The 22,076-nt window shown below is 42.9% G+C and overlaps 1 long non-coding RNA gene across 3 annotated transcripts in view; it reads right to left on the bottom strand.

Annotated features, from left to right (window-relative positions):
- Nucleotides 1-4,302: 4,302 nt before the first annotated feature.
- Nucleotides 4,303-22,076, bottom strand: part of LOC125111681 (uncharacterized) — a 36,984-nt gene continuing 19,210 nt past the window's right edge. Inside the window, exons 5-7 of one of the 3 annotated variants that reach the window (XR_007130915.1) lie at nucleotides 8,713-9,408; nucleotides 5,448-5,525; nucleotides 4,303-5,022 (exon numbers count right to left, since the gene is read on the bottom strand). This is a non-coding gene — a long non-coding RNA (uncharacterized LOC125111681). Of the gene's footprint in view, nucleotides 5,023-5,447; nucleotides 5,526-8,712; nucleotides 9,409-20,700; nucleotides 21,951-22,076 lie in introns of those variants that run through there. The other 2 variants (XR_007130916.1, XR_007130917.1) reach the window with 2 other exon arrangements.

Here is a 22,076-nt window from a genome sequence, read left to right as displayed (position 1 = left end):
AAAGCTTTTTTATAATGACGTGTGATGAAGTGAGTAAACAACACGAAGTTCTGAGTCAGCAGATGAGTCTTGAGGCCTTCCCTTCCATCACGTACCCTTTGAGAACTTCAGCTTGACTTGCTTCAGTGAACATTTACTTAATACCAAAGGATGCTGTTCTCAGTAGAGCCCATGAGAGTCCATTCAATCGGGAACCTGGAGAAGGGGCTGGAATATTCTGGGTTTCCAGTGAGAAATATATAACAGTTCTCCATGTGCCTACATCAGAGGACTGCCTTCCTAGAAAGTTAAATCTGATAGAAGCGGAACCAAGGTGCACTGTTTACTATGACCATTTACTTCTTTTCTGTCTGTATTCTCTTCCCTTCACCCCATCACTGGACCAAAAAGCCCCTGGCCTGTCTGCGCTATGGAGTCCAGCTTTGTCACTAGTGACCACACAGCAAACTGCCCAGGTCAACTAGTTTCAGATGCGCACACAACGTTCCCAACCAGGGTTTCTGAGGGATTCAGCCGCTGCTCAGGGTCCAGGGGCTCAGAGCACATTAGTCAAAGGTGGTTATTCCCAACCGCTCTGCTCACTGTGTCAGGTACATCTGGGACAGGCTCTTGGTTGGAGGGTTTCCTCTCTGGTGCCTCTGTGTGGATGCTCATCTTCCCAATTTATCCTTCAAGCAATCTCTTGCAAAAAGAGATGTGGTATCCCCCACCCTGCTCCTCACAGCTTCAGAAACTCTGGGGCTTTGCACAAATGTGTACAGAGTGTGGAGACTCCAGCCAAAAGATGAGAGTGGGAAGAAGAACTGCAAAGGGAGGGAGAGCTGAAAGGTGCCAGGCCATTAATTCCAGCTCAGTGGCGATGGGGAAGGAAGCTAACTTGGTGGAACTCCAGAGCGAAAGCAAACAGGAAGGTTTTAATGAGAAAGTCCCTGAGAGGAAATGACTCAATGGCTTGGAAAGAGTGGGCTCCAGCAGGGCTGGAGGTACCACTTGGAGCCCCATCCCCGGGAAGGCAGCGGGGCCAGTCTGGAGGGGGCTCATCAGGGAAGGGCAGGACTTTCTCTTTGCTGCCAAGACAGAGCAACTCGTCCTCCACTCAAGTTTCTCCCTACTCATTCCCCTGGAACAGGGATTAGGGAGGGGATCCTTAGGCAGGAACAGCTCATCCATCTGCTACAGGATTGATAAAAAGCATCTTAACTCTGAGACTGTGTGGTCAAGAACCTGTTTGGAGAAGGGGCTGGAATATTCTGGGGCTGTGCCTGCAATGAGGAATACATAACAGTTCTTCCAGGGCCTGAAACAGAGAACTTCCTCCTTCAAAACAAAAGAAAACAAAACAAAAAAAAACAGGCTGCTAAAAGGAGAACTATGGTACAGGGATTGCCACAGACACAATGCAGACCTGGTGTGACATGAGAGAGGGGTTGCATTTTCTGACTCAAAAGTCAGGGTGACAGGTGTTTTTTTTTTTTTTGGCTTCTGAATTTGCATACATGCCTTAAAATGGAATAAAATGAAATCATACTTAGTCAGAAATGGGACAAAATGAACTTATTAGAAGTGATAACGTTGCACAAAATTGGAAGGATGTTGGAGAATCTGGCAGGAATGAACACTGTTTGGAACTGAAGTGTATCTGAGAAGAGCAGGAGAATGAAACTTTTCAAATCCCGAGTTTATTAATTCCTGCATGAATCAGCGGCGGGCAGGGACAGAGTGAGAGCAAGCTCCCTTCTGCGCGTGGGGGTGTTGGGGAGAAGCCAAAGCCCGTCCAGCATGCTCAAGTGAACAGAGCTTGGGCTCTGGCTCTCCAACATCCTAGGCGTGTCCTCTGGCACATCTGGGGTCCCTGATCTGCCAGGAGAGGATAGAATGGAGCCTGCCAAGTGGTGGTGAGAATTCCAGCTAAGGCCAATGTCTGGCACGGATGGTTGTGCACAACGGTCAGTTCCTTCCCCTCCCCTGCCCCCTGGTGAGGGAGGGAAAGATGCGCCAGCCTTGGAAACCCCCCTGCAATTCAGCAGACCTCTGGGGACTCCTCCAGAAGCATTAGGAGGCCCTGCCTGCACCCCTCAGACAAGTAGCTGAGGAGAGAACACCCACAGGTCAAGCTGCCTGCTGCTCGGGGCCACTGGCCCGGTGCCCACTGGCTGGAAAAATGCACGGAGAGGGAGCTGTAAACAGTCTCAGAGGAAAAGAAAGTTTCTTGTTGAATGAGGGGCAGTAAAGCCTGGTGATTTTGGAAGAGCAGAAGAAAAGGGGCAGCAAGGAGGGGGAAATGCAAAGACAAACTGTGAGCCCCAGCGTATTTTGTCTGACCTGGGGAACCGCCTGGGCAGAAAGAATGCAGGAACCTCAGTTATGCTGCAGATGATCACGAGGAACTTCCCAGCCTTTGCTGATCCTACAGACCACTCCTTCAGTGACTTAAAAGAGCATTTTAAAAGCCACTCTCCAAGGCCCTCCTGCAGGGGCATGGGGAAGATTTGTCACTTCCACCCAAACCCAGCTTGCAATGCTTGTCACTTCTGTGCACCCTGGCTTTTTCTAAAAAGGTCTCTGTCTTTTAAATTTCATCATTTACACCACTTGCTTCAGTGACTCTGAACTTGGCATGCTGCTCTCTGAATCACATGCTTTTGCCTACATTACATAGTGGGGCTTGGAGTCCTGCCTCAGAAAGAAGTTGTCAAAGCTTCCCATTGCTTTTCCAAGGCTGCTGGCAGTGCAAGGCATCAGAAACACACTCTTCCTCCAGGTCTTTCTTCTACCTCTACATTAACCTTGAAAAAAGATCCCAAGCTGGGTCATGACTGTCTAAGAGCTCAAGCCAATTTATATTAATACATCTCCGGGCACCTACTATGTGGCAGGCATGACGGGGATCCTGGGGTAAGGATCCTTAGCTTCTACACTGCAGGGCCTTGCTGCCTGCAAAGAAGCAATATACAGGGTCTGAGGCATGAGATAGATGCGCCCCAGGCCGAGCAGCTGGTCCTGTCCCCTGTGGACAGATACTTGAAGATAAAGATTATGGTGGCAGTAAGGAGGAGCTGAGTCCTGCTTGGATAAAAGATAAAGAGACCACATATTTCTCATTCTTGAGGTTAAGAAGACCCCTCAAGCTACACATGCAGCTATACATGTAGGATCCTCAGAGAAGGGGGCGCTAGATCATAAGACATTCTGTCAACTTCCCAGAGACCCTCTCCCTGCAATCAGTCTTGGCTAAAAGATGTGCACACACAGGGGAGGGCTCTGAGTGAGACCAAATGTGGACTCAGAGCCAGACAAAGCAAGATCACTGGCCAGGAGGCCTGGAAAAACGGCCTTCATATAAGTGATTTAAACCACCCCCAAAGTGCACGGCGCACTCTCTTTCTCTGAGCCCACTCGTGCTTTCTCTGCACACATCTCTCCTAACACTTTCCGTGCCTTGCTCCTTTGCATCTGCTTGTTGAATTCCATCTCCAAAGCAGGTAAGATCCAAAGCCATGCTCGTAGCCATTAGCCCTTGTGATCTCATGGTTCAGTCCCTGATCAGGGAACTGAGATCCTGCTTCTTGCTGTGGCCCCCTCATACCCACCCAAGATCAGGTCTATCCCTGAGACCAATTCCTGCAGGCTGTGAATAGAGGCAGCTGGCACAGTGGAAACAGTTCATTGATACTGTATTCATTCAGGGGATATTTATCGAGTACCTAGTCTGAGTACCTATTCTGTGTCGTGTGCTTTTCAACACCCTGGAGATCCCGTGAAGAAGAAGAATGTGGGATCTGAGGTCAGGCAGAACTGAATCAAAGCCTTGCCTCCAATGCAATTAATTATGCTTTGAGCTAAGCCTCAAACTCACTGAGCTCCAGATTTTTCATTTTCAAATCGGAATCATAACAACAATAATATTAATACTACTACCTATTTGCAGAGTTCTTATAAAGTCAAAGAGTAGTTATGATAAATGCTCAATAAATGTAGCTGATTGGCAGTTCTAGATGAATCAGTAAGGATAATGGTTGGATATGCAAGCAGGGGAGGTAAAGAAAATTAATTTTATTTCTTGGTGGACATGACCAAACGTACAGGTACAGCAGAAGGAGAAATAAGGCCGCCTACAGAGAGGTGGCATTCCAGACCAGGTTGTACCTGAAACAGTGTTGTTCCTCAAGGGGCCACACATTTTCTGAGAATGTTTTACTTTTTTTAAAACTAAAATTTGATAATTATCTCATATACATATATGCACACACATACAAACATATGTTTAATGGGTATGTAATAAATATAATATATACCCTTATAAGTGCATATATTCTAATATAATACATACCCTTATAAGTGAATACACTCTAAATTATGTGATTATCCAAAGTATAACCCACAGTCAGTGCATAACTGCGGCCCCCACGTTTACACCTGGGATCACAGTAATGCCAAGTAGAGCGACTTTGTTTATTTTCCTCTAATGAGAAACAGGTGGACTTAACATATAAATATGTTTGCATCTGCTGGAAGGTAAAACACGACAGAGTGCATTTTATCCAAAAGTTAGTTTAGAAGTGGTAGGAAAAGAGAAAAGCTGAGCTCACAAAGAGAGGATGTCTGCTCCTGGCCCAGGGTGACACGGATGGGCTGAATGGGAAAGAGCTGGGCTTGGACAGTTAGGACATTATGTTTTGAATAGAGACTTGGTTTTAGGAAAACAATATCATATCATGTTTCATTAATATTATTAATTCTAACTTTACTGGTTCTGTGACCTAAATGTGTTTTAGTCTTATGTAAGCACTAAAAGAAAATGGTTTAATATCTGTTTTTTTGTACAAATTTAAATAACATTAATAAAAATAATTTAAGTCTAATTTAGGCATCCACTAGATCTCTGAAGGGCTGGGCATTGTTCTAGGTTAAGGAGCAGGCTGCTGGTCCTCCATCCTGGCAGGAAAGGAGGAAGAGCTGACCGGAAGTGCCACTTTCCAGGTGAGGGCCTGAGTCCATAGCTTCTGGAACTACAGGCAGGTTCTGTGGAAAAGTAAAGTCATCAGAGAAGATCTTGGAAGGGTGCAAAGGACCCTTTGTCCTTTGTGTTACAAAGAACAGATTCTCTTTCCCCCAACTTTCTCCTAGCTTAACCTCCTGACTTACAGTGACCTCACCTGCTACTGCTTCTCTCTACTTCATTCACATGCTGATTCAACAAGCTGCAGCTGTGCCACATGTCAGCTCCTGTGCTGGGCACAGGCATGCAGTATGCCTGTGAAGGACCAGTCCCTGCCCCCCAAGGAGCTTACACTGTGAGCTCCTTGGGACCATTGAATTCAAACTTATTCTCAACTCTCAGTTCTTGTCCTTCCCTCCAAACTGAGTTTTTAGAATCCTACATGAATTCCCACCTCCACTTCTGCAAAGAAACAATCAAGCTTGATTTGATTTATTCAAGCACATACCTGGAAAAGGGCATGCACCTGGGGCGCCAGGGACATTTTCTCCCGCTCTTTTCTTGGTGCTGAGTCTAGGCCAGGAACCTGCAAAAAGCAAGGACTACAGAATTAGAGAGCTATGGATTGGGGGAGCTCAGTGCCTCATAAGCAGTGAAGCACTTTTCCAGAGGGATTTGGGGCAAGGGCGAGTTTTACAGAGCATTAGAAGAGGCAACAAGGAATAGGGCGTGATTGGTTAGGAGGCCCAGGAGTTCCTAAGGCTAGCAGGTCCTATTTTCTAGAGTAAGGGAAGCCAGCTGAGGCTGAGTTGGAAGAATGTGATTAGTGCCTGTTAGGTTTCCTTATCAGTGAAGCATTTCCTCTGAGTGGGGGTCGACTTATGTTTAGGTTTGTGATGTGAGTCCCTGCACTGGGGTGGCCTCCATTTTATGGTTCCCAATATTTGAATTAATTTTATTTTTTTGTCTTTTTTTTTTTTTTTTTTGCCATTTCTTGGGCCGCTCCCGCGGCACATGGAGGTTCCCAGGCTAGGGGTCGAATCGGAGGTGTAGCCGCCGGCCTACGCCAGAGCCACAGCAATGCGGGATCCGAGCCGTGTCTGCAACCTACACCACAGCTCACGGCAACACAGGATCGTTAACCCACTGAGCAAGGGCTGGGACCCAACCCGCAACCTCATGTTTCCTAGTCGGATTCGTTAACCACTGCGCCACAACGGGAACTCCTTGAATTAATTTTAATCACATCTTAGGTTGGGTTCTTTGGAAGCAGAGCCTGAGGCAGGGTTTGGAGGACATGTAATTTATCAATTTATACAGGAAAAACTTGTAAGGGGGGAAAGGAAGGAGAAAAATGAATGGAAAAGAGTCCAACAAGGAAGAAGTCCAGATTTGATCCACAGAGGACTCTGGAACATTAAGATCTCCCAGGAATGTCCCCACCATGAGGCAAGGGGCCAGCCTTCTGTGGTGGGAGGGTGGAGGGTGTATGGGTGTGTTGGAAGGGGGTTGGGAGACAGAATGCCCGGGGGCGTAGGCTGAGGCAGCTCCCATCAGCTGTAAGGGTAACTTCTAGAGAAGGAGGGAGCTGGGAGCTGTTAGATCACCGCCTCTGCAGGGTGGGTGCCCCAGTGCAGTAAAGGGGACCCAGGTGACTCACCAAATGAATCCACCTCACGAAGGTTCAAATGCACGGAGGTTCACCTTCACAAGTTAGCGTGACCATTACACAAGGTGATTATGAAAAGCACCTGCTGCCATAACTGTCCCCTCCTCCCCTTTCTGACATTAGAGGCAGAAGTTCTTGACAGATCAGCCCGATCAGAAAATCTACCCGACTCACCATCAGCCAAGTAAGAAGGGAAACCCATCACCGAAACCTTATTCCTCTGCTCACCCACCCCAACCACGGGGAGGAATCCAACCTCACCTGGTTTGGCTGCTGTAATGGCCCCTAAAGAATTCATTTCTTTCCTGTCTAGGATTCGGCCCTCTGGAAAACTCTACCGCGGTGCTTCCCAAGCTGTTTTCCATCAGGCTCGAGGTTAAGGGAGGTTGGGGAATGGAGGTTGTGATAGGTAATGACTCTCCCAAAGATGTCCGCGCCCTCATCCGTAGAAGCTGTGACTGCGTTGCCTTACATGGTAAATGGAACTCTGTAGGTGTGACTAAGGGTACGGATCTTGAGATAGAAAGAACATCCTGGATTTTCCAGGTGGGCCCACACTAATCACACGAGCTCTTAAAAGCTGAAAATCTTCCCTGGCTGTGGTCAGAGAGAGATGATACAGAAGAAGATGGAGGAGAAATTCAAGATGTGAAAGTGACTTGACTTCCATTGCTGGCTTTGCAGATAGAAGGGGCCATGAGGGAGTTCCCACTGTGGCTCTGTAGATTATGAACCTGACTAGTATCCATGAGGATGTGGGTTTGATCCCTGGCTTCGCTCAGTGCATTAAAGATCCAGCACTGCCATGAACTGTGGTATAGGTTTCAGAGGCAGCTCAGATCTAGCGTTGCTGTGGCTGTGGCATAGCCCGGCAGCTGCAGCTCTGAGTCAGCCCCTAACCTGGGAACTTCCATATGCCACGGGTGAGGCCCTAAAAAGAAAAAAAAGAAAAAAAAAAGAAAGAAGAAGAAGGGGCCATGAGACAAATAATTTTGGCAGCCGTTACAAGCAGAGAATGGCCCTCAACCAGCAAGAAAATGGAAACCCTGGTCCTATAACCACAAGGAATTCAATTTTGCCAGGAACCAGAATGACCAAGGAAAGGGATCTTCCCCTTGAGCCTCCAGAAAGGAGCACAGCCCTGCTGACACCTTGATTTTATCCTGTAGAGACCCACATCAGACTTCAGATCCATAGACTATAGGATGATACATTTGTGTTGGTGAAGCTGTTGAGTGTGTGCTCCTTTGTTACAGCAGCAACAGAGCACTACTACAGGGGTGTCGATCAAATAAATTTGGGAACTGATGCTAGAGATTATAGAACATATTAATCATCTTGCTATGAGAGAGTTACAGTAAAAACAACGTCAGTCACAGAACACTAGCGGAATCAAAGAGCAGATAACTTATTCACGACAAAGGGAGAGGCCACCACTACCCTAATTTACGAGTCTGTGTTCTGACAGTATCATGTGTGCAAAGAGAGGGTGGCTGCTGAACCACAGCATCAGCATCAGGCTCTTCTGTCACTGTCATACTCTGACAAGGAAGATGCCCTGACAAAGACCAGACGGGCTGTGGGAAGTGGTGGGAAGTTACCCTGAGGGTTGCCAGATGCTTCTACATTCATGTCAGAGATGTTTTCTAAAATCTGAATTCATCAGCTCTGCCCCAAATGGAAACATGGTCATTTACGCTTAGAAAACAGGAAACATATTCATGGTGGCTACTTTCTAATGAGGAGGATTTGTTCTTCTACCTTAAAACCCAGGGAAACAAACATCCACAAAAGCAATGTTCTGTAATAGATTTTGCTCCCAATTAAGCACAAACTACTGGAAACTTCTCACACTTCATTTCCTGCCCTTCTCCAGCTTCTTCCCTTCATGAGAGCCACAAGGCTTCCGGTTATAATTTGAAGACACCAAGGTCAGCCCCCTGCAGGAATTTTGCACTTGCTCCTCCCTCAGGCTGGAATGTCTGCAGACTTCACTCACGCTGTCCATTTAGGTCTCTACTCAAATGTCCCCACCTCAGAGAAGTCACCTCTAAAGCTCTTTATCTAAAGTAGACGCCCCTGCCCAATGCTGTCATCTTCTCACCCGGTGTTAGAATTCCTCATGGCACTTCTGTATTTACTTGGGCAGTTGTTCATTACGTTCTCACCAGGACATACACTTCATAAAGGCTGGGGACTTGTCTCTTGCTCACTGCTGTACCCCCAGTTTCTGTCACATGAGAAGTACCCACTGAACACCTGTTGAACCTAAGAAGGAACTGCTTGGCGTCTGGGTCCTGCACTGTCCTTCCAGCCCTCTAGGGGGCACTCAATACTGGCTATAGGACCTCATCCAGCTTCTTCCAAGATCCAAGCTCTTCCCAAGTCCATTGTAACCAGTGTGGAAGCCCGTATCTTTCCAAGATAACCACCACAATATATATCCCATCTCCCATGCCCCTCTTACAAATTGATGTTGATTCTCCTCCCTTGGAGGAATGTGTCTATATTATCTCCTCTCGAATCTGGTGTGGCCTGTGACCATGATGGGACTATGCTGTGGCACTATGTGACTTCTAAGAGTAGGTCATAAAAGGTGATACAGTGTTTGCCTCATTCTCTTGAGTCTCCCCCTCTGGGAACACAGTTCATTTCCTATGGGGAAGTTCAGGTCACATGGACAGACCATGACTAGATGGCCTGACACACAGCTAAGCTAAGGTCCCAGTTGACAGCCAACACCAACTTCCAGACATGTGAGGAAGCCTTTGAGATAACTTGTGTCCCAACCGTTGTCCACCTGCAAGCGAAGGAAAGACCCCAGTCAGAACAGATAGAGCCCCACATCCATGGGAGATCATAATACAATAATTGTTCTTATTTTAAGCCATTAAATTTAAGGTGGTTTGGCTTTTTTTCTTTTCTCTTCTCACTTTTTAGGGCCGCACCTGTGGCATATGGACGTTTCCATGCTAGGGGGTCGAATCAGAGCCTCAGCTACCAGCCTACACCACAGCCACAGCAACGCCAGATCCGAGCCTCATCTGCAACCTACACCACAACTCAAGGCAACGCCAGATCCTTGCCCCACTGAGCAAGGCCAGGGATTGAACCAGCATCCTCATGGATATGGGTTGAGTTTGTTTCCACTGCACCACAATGGGAACTCCCAAGGGTGGCTTGTTATATAGGAACAAACAACTGAAACAGATGGGATATGGTACTGTCTATTAAAAGATCTGATTTCTCATCTCTATTCTGTACTACTCACATTTGTCAGTCTTTCTGCTTCCCAATGACTAGACTCACCACCCCTTCTGATCTTCATCCTAGGGTGATTTGATGAAAACTGGTCATCCTCAGGAATTGTGCTTAGAAAAAGTACATATATATTTCTTTCTTTTTTTTTTTTTTTGTCTTTTTGCCATTTCTTGGGCCACTTCCGCGGCATATGGAGGTTCCCAGGCTAGGGGTCCAATCGGAGCTGTAGCCGCCAGCCTACGCCAGAGCCACAGCAATGAAGGATCCGAGCCAAGTCTGCAACCTACACCACAGCTCACAGCAACACCGGATCCTTATCCCAGTGAGCAAGGCCAGGGATTGAACCCACAACCTCATGGTTCTTAGTCGGATTCGTTAACCACTGAGCCCCGGCGTGAACTCCCAATTTCAATATTTTCCTATTATCATGATTCAGAATTTGCCTGGATTCAGCCACTCTAAACATTAATAAGTCACCCAAAACAGCTGGGTTAATGAATTGCAGTCCATTGTAAGTCTTCTCAGCTCCAGGTCCATGCCACTCCCTGATGGCAATTCCTTTTCCAGCAGCTCCTGTCATCTACAAAGCCATATTCCATACATCTCTGTGCACCTCTGTAGCTTGGCAACCTCTCATATGGCTGCTCAACTGCTTTAGCCAAACAGTTCTTACTTAAGGGTGAGGACAAAACCAAGAACTCACTGGGCTGTTTCTGGGCCCAAACAGGGAGAAGTTTTTAGGGGAGTCAACACAGTCATAGTGGGGCTGGATAACAAACCTAAGGTCAGAACCTCTCCAGTGTAGTTAAGTACTGAGTCTGGAAAATAAGCTTCAGGTGGAAATAATAAGAAAAAAATATACCTTTCTATTGCTAAGGGAAGAAAACAGAGGGACTGGATGGGTAGGGTATATAGATCTGGCCAATATGATAACAATAGTTAAGACCCTGGTCTGGCTTCAGTGAGCCCAAGCTCGGCTTCTGACTCTGCAAGTCCCTGAGGCTCTCTAAGCCTCAGTTTCCTTGGCTGTAAGGTGGAACCAAGAATAGCACCTCTCTATGTAAATTGGTGCGCCATTATGGAGAACAGTAAGCTTCCTGAAAAAACTAAAAATAGAGTTGCCATTTGATCCAGCAATCCCACTCCTGGGCATACATCCAGACAAAATTATAATTCAAAAAGATACATGCATCTCTATGTTCACAGCAGCACTATTTACAAAAGCCAGGACAAAGAAGCAACCTAAGTGTCCACTGTCAGATGAATGCATAAAGAAGGTGTGGTGTATACACACAATGGAATATTACTTTCCCATAAAAAGAATAAAATAATGCCATTTGCAGCAACATGGATGGACCTAGAGATTATCATACTAAGTGAAGTCAGAAAGAGAAAGACAAATGCCATATATCACTTACATATGGAATCTAAAATATGACATAAATGAACTTATCTACAAAACAGAAACAGACTCAAAGACATAGAGAATAGACTTGTGGTTGCTAAAAGGGTGGGTCAGGGAGGGATGGAGCGGGAGTTTGGGATTAGAGGCATCAACTATTATACACAGAATGTATAAGCAACAAGGTCCTACTGTACAATACAGGGAACTGTATTCAGTGTCCTGTGATAAACCATAATGGAAAAAGAAATAGAACCTCCCTCATAAGAATGTTGTATGGAAGAAATGAACTGATGCTTTTAAAAACCAAAGCTAAAAACTAGCACAAGGGAAGCCCTCAGTAATGGGAGCCCTTGTCTTTCATGAGATGAATCATGAAGGCTGTGAGGGGTTGGTTAAGGCTAGAAGAGTCTGTCCAGTGATTTACGGAGCTGGAGTGGGGGAGCTCTGAGATGAGCCTGGTCAGCACATTGGCTCGGGGGTGCTGTATAAAAGTCTGGGCCTTTTATGTTTTTCCCTCCCCACCTCCCACCCCCAACCAGAACCTCCTCTGCCTCTTCTGCAGCTGCCACTCCCGGGTTACTTTTGAGCCACTAAAAGTGTAGACCCCTGGGGCTAACACCCTGGGAAAATCCTGCCTCCATCCTCTCCCATGTCTCATTTGAAGGTTGGCTGAAGGGCTGACTTGCAACACTTAAGAAAAAAAAACCCCAGAAAATCCACTTAATGCCCTTGGTTTCCCACGAACTAGTGGTGGAGCAGTCGCATTTGCACAAAACAGCATGTACTAAAATAGGCAGTTTGAAATATTCCTGGCAGATGGTGCTAAATATAGACACAGTGACAGATTGGCCCCACAGTGCAGCTCTTCTCCCGAGCTTTAAGAGTGTGCTGGAGCCAAGAAGCTTCTCTTTTCCAGAAGACTGTGGCAACAGCCCCAGGATCTCACCATTCCAGAGAGCTGCTAAGACTTAGAGAAGGGAGGTACCTAGGAGTGAACACAGGTACCATGGTAAGAGGTTCCCAAATTCCACAAGTGCTGAAATGGAAAAAAAAAAAAAATGCAGAGAAATTCTGATGAACTGGAATTGATTTACTGGTCTTTCTGAAGGATCAACTACTCTCCGAAGAAGTGTCTTCCATGAGCAAAAAATCAAATGGAAGTAGAGGCAGTAGAGTACAACGATAAAGGCTCTGGTTTGAACCCTTGTTTTGCTCCTTACTGGTCATGTGAGCTTGGTTAAGGTATTTAACCTTTCGCTGCCTCGGTTTTTTTCACATGCAAAATGGGATAATAATAATAATACCCATCTCATGTGAAGATTAACGAACATAAGGTATATAAAGGCCATGCACAGTGCCTGGTACAGAATAACTATTGCTTGGATGGTGGCTATTTTATTTAATGGACTAAGGAGAGAGGTACCTAAAATGGCTAAAAGCTTTGAGGCTTGGAAGAATATTTTGGATAAAAACCAAGCTGAAATTAAAAATAAAGTCAGGTTGCAAACACTTAAATAGTTTTTTTGCGTGTGTGTCTTTTTGCCTTTTCTTGAGCCGCTCCTGCGGCATATGGAGGTTCCCAGGCTAGGGGTCTAATCGGAGCTGGAGCCACTGGCCTACGCCAGAGCCACAGCAACGTGGGATCAGTTCACAGCAATGCCAGATCCTTAACCCACTGAGCAAGGCCAGGGATCAAACCCTCAACCTCATGGCTCCTAGTCGGATTCGTTAACCACTGAGCCACGATGGGACTCCTTAAATAGTTTCTATATTCACTAAGATTGTATTTGGAATGGGTGACGCCATAAATTGCTACCCAGTGGAAAGCAATCCCTGTGGGTTGGGTGTTGGCGTGTGAAAAGCTGGCTTCTGTGGAAGGGAGAAGACACTTTGGAAGGGGCTCAGTCATCACCTTAAAAGAGAAGGCAAATCTCTCTTTTCATAACTGGTATGGACTAGGACTTTGAACACTGTTAAATTCACCATCTGACTTCCATACAGTAAAACTTTTAAAAACCAGGAGCATTGTTTCTTAAATTTTAATGACAGTACTGCCAGTCTGTGGCAAGTGCAGTTAAGGGGCCTGCAAGTTGGTCCTGTGCTCTGGCTCTCTGCATGCATGTCATGCTCCATTGCGGCTGTGTCTCTGGTTTCCTTCTAGTCAATTCTGTTATCTCCAAAATCTGGAATTGGAATTTCTGTATATTTTACACTTCGTATGCTGCTAAGACCACATCCCAAAGACCAAGAGAAATGCTGGCTTTGAAATATCCTTGTAGAACTAGAATACTCCTGACAGAACTAACCTCTAGAGCCAGAGCACTCTTTTTTTTTTTTTTTTAGGGCTGCATCTGTAGCATATGGAGGTCCCCAGGCTAGGGGTCAAATCAGATCTGCAGCTGCCAGCATATACCACAGCCACAGCAATGCCAGATCTGAGCTGCATCTGCGACCTATACCACAGCTCATGGCAATGTCGGAATCCTTAACCCATTGAGTGGGGCCAGGGATCAAAACCATGTCCTCATGGATACTAGTCAGGTTCATGACTGCTGAGCCAAAGCAGGAACTCCCAGGGCAGTCTTTTCTACAGAATTTTCTCGGTGAGGATAGTGGTAAAGGCAACCTCTGCAAGAGGATTATAGGACTATGTTCAGGGCTCTGGCTCCAGAAATAACAGGCAGTACCTGGTCTTTTGGTACAGACTTGCCTACATTCTTACATCCTGCATTAGTTAAAGTGGGCTAACAAACAAACCCCCAACATTTCAGAGGCTTAACAGGGTGAAAGTTTCTCTCTCTCTCTCTAGTGAAATCCATTGGCATTGGGATGGGGAGGCATTGGGGTGGGGGGGTTATATATTTATTCAGGAACCCAGGCTGACAGAGGCCCTGGAATTTTCAATCCAGGCTTTCAAGGTTGCCTGGGCGTCACCATCCTGCAGACAGAAAGGTGCATGGAGAACCATGGTGGGAATTTGTTATGAGTCAAGCCTGGAAGAAGTTATACCACATCACTTCCACTCACATTCCATTGGCTAGAACTTAGTCATGTGACCATAGGTAGAAAGCAAAGGAGGCTAGAAGTGGGGTTAATCGGTGTTCCCGGAAGGAGAGGAAACTCAAGAATGTCACACTTCTTGAAGCTACTTTGACAGAAAAGGAGACAATTTGAAGCACCATTTTGAAGAAATTCTAGGACTTCTTTCAAACTTCCTGTGCATTTTTCACTCTATGTTGCATCAGATTTATTAAATAGTTGCTTCTAGTCTATATTCCTTCCTATTAAGTCTTATCATCAAAGGACATTGCAGATTCCCAACAATAAAAGTGGAGTTGATCCATCCCTCACAGCCTAAGTTTCCTTGTGAATGGCACAGTGAATGAGTGCCTCCTTTTAAGAAGAAACTGCCAATTATTCTTTAAAAGAAAGCTTGTTTCCCTCAATGCAAGACCCAGAGTTTTGCACTTTGCTCTGTTGCTGGGGATTTAGAAACTGCTAAGAATCCTCTAATGCTGTTTGTGTCAACAGGCGGTAAAGGAGCCTAGGAGACAAAGGGGGAAAAGAAGACAGAACCCTTTCATTTATGAGAGGACTAGTCCTGTAATGGCCGTGGAACATGCTCCCTACCGTTTAAGAAGGAATTGCCAGATGCTTTCCTCATTACCAGAGGAAGTTATATGCATGGATATAATGCTATTTATATGTTTACAGCATTCTCTTTTGATCATTTATAAGGACATTAAAATTTTCCATAATATTAATGAAAATAAACCACATTGCTAAGGCTTTAAAGCCCAAACAGAAAATTCCGTTATAGCTGAAAATTACAATAATATTGTTGAGTGTACAGTCTACTGCTATATATACACACACACAAACATAATAAAATTTAATATTCACTCTACCCTGTGTATACTTTAACACCTATTACATTTTATTACATTTAAGTTTTTCACCAATTTTTTCACATAGAACAATAGTTCGCAAATTTTGTTATGTATCAGAAGCACACAGAGAGTTTATTAAACAGAGATTCCCAGAAACTACTCTGGACCTACTGACTATGAGGGTAGGCATTGGGGGTATATGTATTTTTAACAAGTTTTCAGGTGGTTCCAATGAATACCAAAGCTTGAGAATCACACCTGATGTGTCGTAACACACCCAGTGTCTGGCATATAGTGGGCATGTAACATACATTTGATGGATGAGTGAGTGAGTGAATGAACAAAATAAATTTATTGCTGAGTCTAAAGCTAATAAAACAAAAATTCATTGGGAATTTAATGTCACAAGCATTAAACTCAAAAATAAGAAATAATCTCATTCCTAAGAAAGCTGCAAAAATAATTCAACTTTATTTGTACAATGTCTGTCATCATGTTTCACTTACATTAAATATTCAAATTTACCACTAGAATGCCAAAAATCCATAGACACACACTAGGGTATCAAGAAAGAATATTGCACACTTAGAGGGGGATGCAAGAATTAGAATTAAATAATTCTGATGAAGACACAGCATCTTAATAATGCAAAAATCTCCATCCTCCCAGTATTGTAGGTACCTCTGGCTGAGTATTTATTTAGAGTCAAGAACAATTTCAGGATCACCCATTTAATGATAATTTTTAATTAAATGACAGGTAATTACTAGGAGTTAGAGTCTCCAAAGCAAGGTGTGTCATGAGAATTGCAAGCTTTCAGAAAGCTGACATATACCTTCCTGTATATAACATCCTCCCAGTTTTCCTCTGACCTCTCTGGATGCTCCTTCTCTGCCTTTTCAGGTTCATCATCTTCTACTCAGCCATTAAAAATTAAATATCTCATAGTTTTGAGCCAGGATCTCACCTCTTCTCACTCTCCAGAGCATATAATCCATCCCTATAGCTTTAATTATCATGTATTTATACATGATACCCAAACTGTGGTCTCCAGCCCAGACCTTTCTGCTGAGCTCCAGTTGGTTATACACATCCTATACGAATGGTTTACAAAACTTGGGCCTAAATTTAATGAGTAAAAGTAAAGCATTAGTCAATCTTTTATTTTATTTTACTTGTGCTTTTTAGGGCTGCATCCACAGCATATGTAAGTTTCCAGGCTAGGAGTTGAATCAAAGCTACATCCACCAGCCTACACCACAGCCATAGCAACGTGGGCTCCAAGCCACACCTATGACCTACACCACAGCTCGTGGCAACACTGGATCCTTACCCTGCCAAGTGAGGCCAGGGATCAAACCTGCAACCTCATGGATACTAGTCAGATTCATTTCAGCTGAGCCACAACAGGAACTCCCTCAATCTTTTATTTTTAACTGATTAAACATATAGATACATGAAATATATAATGTACTGGATACATGTAAAATATCTTGCTCTCATATGCCAAATGCTCAGTAAATATTACATGCTAGGTTTTCTTTCCTCCTCTTGTATAATACAGCCCCTCAAAGCAGGATAAACAAAATTTCAGAACTACATCAAGATATACATCTGAGTAGACAGTGTCAATCATGCAAAGACGGACTGATGTTTGTCTGGAATCATGAACATCCAACTTGAACCGGCTTTTGATGGTTGCCTTTCTCAGGTTAAGGAGGAAAAAGCACAGATGTGGGGAAAGCTGCTTTGTTTATTACTCTAGAATTTCAGCCCCTCCTTGTCCTCTCCACTTGGAAATTAACCCCCAGTGAGCTGCACAGGGCCACATGATGCCAAGAGAGTTCCTTTGCTTGGAGAAGGCAGCCAAATAGCCTGGATCAAAATCAAGCACAGTAGCCTATTTTCTCAAGATCTATATCCAGTCCTGGTCGTCAAGTCCTCTTACTTTGATGTCTAGAAAATGTAAGGAGAGATAAACACAAAGGAAAAACATGAGGGGAGAGGGAGAGTTTCTCCCTATGGCCAATCCATCTCAGTATTCCACTGGTATGGACCCACTGCAGGTCTCCTTCGAATGGTAGGTCGAGGAGTTTTGCACCCATCCAAGAGAACAGCAGGTACTATTTGTTCAGTGATGTATTTATTCATCCAGCAAATAACATGAGTGACTGGTATGTGTCAGGCTCTGTTACAGGGGCTACAGATACAGCACTAATTAAAAAAATGACAAAATCTCCACCATCATGGGACCTATATATTCTAGCATATAAGTACAATACACACTAGGTCAGATGATGATAAGTCCTACTGAAAAAAAATAAAGCAGGGAGGGTAAACAGGGAGGGCTAAATTATTACAATAACCTAAAAAAATGGATGATAGTGTTCAAAAATGATAGTTGGAAATTATAGTACTCCGCTCTCAATAATTGACAGAACAATTAGAAAATCAGAAAGCAAATAGAAGACTTAAGAACACTTGACCTTATTGAAATGAAACATTCCACTCAATGAGAGTAGATAGGCATTCTTCTCAAACCCACATAGAACATTCTCTAGAGTAGAGCATATGTTAGGCTACAAAACAAGTTTCAATGAATTTAAAAGGTTTAAAATCATACAGAGTGTGTTGTCTAACTACAATGCAATTAAGTTAGAAGTCAACAACAGAAGGAAGTTTGGGGAATTACTAAATACTTGGAAATTAAACAAAATGCTTTTAAAGAACCCACTTGTCAAAGAAGAGAAAAACACCAGAAGGAAATTTTTAAAAATATTTTGAACTGAATGAAAATGAAAATTCAACATATCAAAATTTATGAGATGCAGCTACAGCACTAATTAGAGGGAAATAAGTAGCTATAAATGCCTACATTAGAACAGAAGAAATATCTTAAATCAATAACTTAAACATCAACCATAAGAAACTAGACATCGAAGAGCTAACAAAATCTAAAGCTGTCCATTCACGACAGCATATAACCAAGGAAATAACAAAGGGTAGAGTAGAAAACAGAAAAACAGTAGAAAAAAGCAATGAAACCAAAATTGGCTCCTTGAAAAGATCAACAAAATTGATAAATCTTTAGCTAGAATGACCAAGAAGTTTAAAGAGAAGATATAAATTCCCAATCACCTCCCTCCACTGCAAAACAGTGGCAACCCTTTCCATCCTTGCAAAAAATTAAAGATTATAAGTGAATATTATGAACTACTACTCTTTATCAAATTAGACAACTTAGGCAAAATGGAAAAATTTTCTAGAAAGACACCAATTACCTAAACTGACTCAAGAAGAGAGAGAAAATCTGAATAGATCCATAACAAGGAAAAAAATTTGGTTTGTCATTTAAAACTTTCCCATAATGACAAAGTTATGCCCAAAGAGATTCACGGGTGAATGTTTTTCCACTAAGATTAGGAATAAAGCAAGGATGGTCACTCTTCCTCCTTCTATTCAACATTGCACTAAAGTTCTAATCAGTTTACTAAAGCAAGGAAAAAAATTAAAGGTATACCAATTAGAATGGAAGAAGTAAAACTGACTTTATTCATAGACAACATGACCTTGTATGTAGAAAATTCTGAGAAATCCTCACATTAAAATATCTATTAGAACTAATAAACAAGATACAGTATCAGTGTACAAAAATCGATTGTATTTCTACAGGTTAGCAAGGAACAATCCAAAAATGAGATTAAGAAATGAATTTCATTCACGACAGCATCAAAGAGAATAAAGTATTTAGGAATCAAGTTAACAAAGGAAGTGCAAGACAGGGCTTGTACCCTGAAAACCACAAAGTGCTGTTAAATAAATGGAGATACATTCCATGTTCAGGAATTGAGGACTCAATATTATTAAGATGTAATTTGCCCAGGATGATCTATGGATTTAACATAATCCCTATAAAATTGCCATCAGGCTTTTTTTGTGTCAGTTGATTAAGTTCAGTCTATAATGCACATGAAAGTGCAAAGAATCTGGAGTATCTGAAACAATCTTGAAAAAGAAGAAAAAAGAACTTATATTGCCCAATAACAAACTTAACCATAAAGGTATAGCAATCAAGACAAGGTGATATTGGTGTCGGACAATCACATAGATCAATGGAACAGAAGTAAGAGTCCAGAAACAAACTTTCACATTTACGGTCAATTGATTTTTGACAAAAAGGCAATTCAATAGGGGAAAGGCAGTCTTTCCAAAAAGCAGGGCTGAGACAGTTGGCATTTGTATGGGGAAAAAAATTAAAAATAAAAAATGTAGACACTAACTTCACGGCATACACAAAAAATACACAACATTGATCACAGACTTAATGTAGAAGTACAAATATAAGATTTCTAGAAGAAAACATAAGGAAAAAATGCAATGACACTCATTGGATTAGGCAAAGAGTTCTTATATGTGACATCAAAAATATGATCTGTAAGAGAAAAAAATGATAAACTGGACTTTATCAAAGTCAAAACTTTTGCTCTTGTAAAAGGCATAATTAGGGAAATAAAAGGGGGAAAGCACAAACTGGGAGAAAAAGCATGTAAATCATATGTCTGATAAAGGACTTATATCCAGAATATATAAATAACTCATGTAACTCAATAATAGGAAGATAAACAATCCAATTTAAAAATGGCCAAAGGAGTTCCCATTGTGGCTCAGCGAGAATGAATCTGACTAGCATTCATGAGGATGCAGGTTTGATCCGTGGTCTTACTCAGTGGGTTAAGGATATGGCATTGCCATGAGTCGTGGTGTAGGCTGCAGATGGCTCAGATCTGGCATTGCTGTGGCTGTGGTGTAAGCCAGCAGCTACAGCTCCAATTTGACCCCTAGCCTGGGAACCTCCATATGCCACAGATACGGCCCTAAAAATAAAATTAAAAAAAAAAAAGAATAAAAATGGCCCAAATATTTGAATAGACGTTTCACCAAAGAAAATAGAGGAAGATCTCATAAGCACATAAAAAGATGCTTGACATCATTAAATCATCAGGAGATGTAATTTAAAACCAAAATGAGATACTACCATACCCCACTACAATGGCTATAATCAAAAAGACAGATAACACGTATTGGTGAGGATGTGGTAAAATTAGAACCTTTATATCTGTGGAAATGAAAAATGGTAGAGCCACTTTAGAAGACAGTTTGGTGGCTTCTTATAAAATTAAATATATTTTTATGACCTAGTAATTCCACATCCAGATATCTACATAAGAGAAATATAGGCATATATCCACAGAAAGATTTACATATTAAAGTTCATATCAAAATTATTCACAATGGCCAAAAGCTTGAAACAATCCTTCACTAACTAATGAAACGATGAACAAATGTAGTATGTCCATGCAATGGAATACTATTCAGCAGTGAAAAGGAGAAAACTACCAATGCTTGCTACAACATAGATGAACCTCAGAAACATGCTAAATGAAAGATACCACACACAAAACACTACATATTGTATGATTCCATTTGAAATGTCCAGAAAAGGCAAATCTATAGATACAGAAAACAGAGCAGTGGTTACCTGGGTTGAAAATGGAAGCAGAAGTGACCACAAATAGACATAAAGAAATGTTTTAGGGTGATAAAGATGTTATAAAACTGTGATGATGGTTACACAATTCTGCTACTAGATGATTACTAAAAATCACTGAATTGTACATATATAACAGGTGTATTTTACAGTATGCAATTTTATCTCAATGAAGCTGATTTTAAAAAAAGAGAAAGAGGGATGATGGTGGCTTGGACTATGGGGTCTCAGAGGGGAGGTGGTGAGAAGTGCTGGCAGCAGATGGTAGAAGACATTACACCAACGGATGAGCAAAATGGGGAGACAAGGGTCATGATCCAGGGTGAGGTTTCTTCAGAGTGATGGAACTAATAGGATATGCACACCCTTCATATATATATGGGGAAATTTATTATAGGGATTGGCTCACACAATTATGGAGGACAAGTCCCACTGTCTGCTGTCTGCAGGTTGGAGAATGGAAGCCAGTGGGATAGCTGTATCCAGCTATGAAGACCTGAGAACCAGGGGAGCTGAGGGTCTAAGTCCTGGTTTGAGGCTGAGGACCAGGAGCACTGCTATCTGAGGGCACAAGATGGTTGTCCCAGCTCAAGTGCTATTTTCTCCATACCACGTATCACCATCTGACATACTATGAATTTTCTTCCATATTTTTTTATTGTCTATCGTTAGTTGACACTCTATCTAAAGACTGTCTTTAGAATCTTTGGAATATAAGAATATATTGATCCTTTAGAAAGTAAGATCCATGAGGGAAGAGATTTTTGCCTACTTTATGCATCTGCATCTAGTATGCCAGCAATAAATAGTTGTTGAAAAAATGAACAACTGACAACCAGGGGACAGAAAAGACACAGCCCAAGCCAGAGTCCCTAAAGTAGAGCCCTGGGGGCCCTCTGCCTGAATCACTTCCCAGGCCAAGGAAGCTCGGCTTCCCCCTGTCCCCCATTTTTTCACCACACAAGCAATACTTTATCACTTCTTAAGCCAAAGTGCTTCAATAACTGACTCTGATCCTTTAGAGACGAGGTGATATTTTTACCCCATCCTTCCCCATCTTAACTTCTTGTTAAAACTCAAACTTAAAACCAGTTGGTCAAAACTTTTCCTGGGACGCAGTCCATCCGCTCAGTTCCCGCTATTCTGATTTCATTTTTCACTTTGTCCTTGGCATTGTGCTCTGATTCCTTCGCAGTTCTGACTGATAGAATGGAGTATCTCCAGCTTGCCATATTCTTCTAAGAAGCCAGCAACCAAAAAGATGACACACATTTTTAAAACACATGTGCTCTGTAGGAGAATGGTTTTCTGGTCTCCCTAGTGTGCTACTAGTCCACTGCCTTGTTCCACACCAAGCCCATTAA

The sequence above is a fragment of the Phacochoerus africanus genome, chromosome 11, assembly GCF_016906955.1.
Source record: "Phacochoerus africanus isolate WHEZ1 chromosome 11, ROS_Pafr_v1, whole genome shotgun sequence".
Classification (NCBI taxonomy): domain Eukaryota; kingdom Metazoa; phylum Chordata; class Mammalia; order Artiodactyla; family Suidae; genus Phacochoerus; species Phacochoerus africanus.
Note: the sequence above shows the minus strand (reverse complement) of the source record. Positions and strands in the feature narration are given on the sequence as shown.